Source organism: Octodon degus, unplaced genomic scaffold, assembly GCF_000260255.1.
Source record: "Octodon degus isolate 3935 unplaced genomic scaffold, OctDeg1.0 scaffold00023, whole genome shotgun sequence".
Taxonomy (NCBI): domain Eukaryota; kingdom Metazoa; phylum Chordata; class Mammalia; order Rodentia; family Octodontidae; genus Octodon; species Octodon degus.
This window is the reverse complement of record NW_004524599.1, coordinates 20,324,453-20,325,825: the sequence shown is the minus strand read 5'-3', so window position 1 is coordinate 20,325,825 and position 1,373 is coordinate 20,324,453. Positions and strand designations below refer to the sequence as shown.

General features: G+C 43.6%; 1 pseudogene; it reads left to right on the top strand.

The window, feature by feature from the left end:
* Positions 1–1,037: 1,037 nt before the first annotated feature.
* Positions 1,038–1,373, top strand: LOC101564928 (annotated as a pseudogene).

Here is a 1,373-nt window from a genome sequence, read left to right as displayed (position 1 = left end):
CTTCTAAAATTATAAAAGTTATTATAATTCAATTTGGTCAAAAAAATTTTGATCACACTCTGATTTTGTGAGATGTCTACTGTTTTGTCCATTCTGTTAAGCTGTGTATTTGTTTCTTTGTCCAACTGTCCAATAAGCTCACAGCTGTTTTATATTTGAGATTTTTTTCTTTTCCTTTTTCCTTTGGCATTTTTGGATAATTTGTTTATAATGTAATTTGGTTTATAGATTTAAAAAGCATGCTTCCACTTGGGTTGTCAGTTGGTCAAAATGACGTAAAATTTAGTTTTCTTATAAGTATCAAAAATTGCTTAGATGGGGCCAGGGAGATGGCTCAGTAGAATAGGTGCTTCCCTGGCAAATGCAAGGGCCTGAGTTCAATCCCCGGTTCCACCAAAAAAAAAAAAAAAAATTGTTTAGATGATTAAACAAAAATCCCTTAGGCTAGAGAGAAGTTATTGGCCAACGCCCTCAGTGGCGAACAAAGGAGCTGCTGCCTGGGAAGTTACCCCAGTCTTTATCCATATGTGGGAAGCCCAAATACTCTCCACACTCTCATGAGACATATCCCTATAAATGTTACTACAGTTTATAATTGTAATGTTTACTTTGATCATCATAAAAAAGATTAAGTTTTTGATTTAAGATGCTCCTGTACAAAGAAACGTATGACTACAGCAATTGATTGCTGTTGTTTCTGCAATGTCTTGGACTTATTCATGCCTGCGGACACACGTCTTCCAAAAACGCGAAACAGGAATTGTTTATGTTGATAGAGTTCTTTACGATTAAGACTTCTGCCTTTAACAAAAGCTAATGTGCTGGGCCGGGGAGATGGCTCAGTAGAATAAGTGCTTCCCTGGCAAGCGCAAGGGCCTGAGTTCAATCCCCAGTTCCGCCAAAAAAAAAGAAAAAAAAAAAAGCTAATGTGCTGTACCCATTACCCATTAAATGCAAATAAGTTAGGTAAAAGTATCTTGTGGCTGCCCAACGCCGCCGAGGTCGCACGCGTGAGGCCTGTCTGCCAACCCGCCGACATGCGGTACGTGGCCTCTTATATGCTGGCTGTCCTCGGAGGCAATGCCTCCCCCAGCGCTAAGGACATCAAGAAGATCCTGGACAGCGTGGGCAGCGAGACAGAAGGTGACCGGCTTAACAAGGTCATCACGTGAGCTACATGGGAAAAACATTGACAATGTAATCGCCCTGGGCACTGGCAAGCATGCCAGTGTGCCGGCTGGGGGCGCTGCGGCTGTCTCTGCTGCTCCAGGCTCTGCAGCTCCTGCTGCTGGCTCTGCCCCGGCTGCGCAGAGGAGAAGAAGGAGGAGTCGGAGGAGGCCGCCGATAACTTGGGATTTGGCCTGTTTGATTAA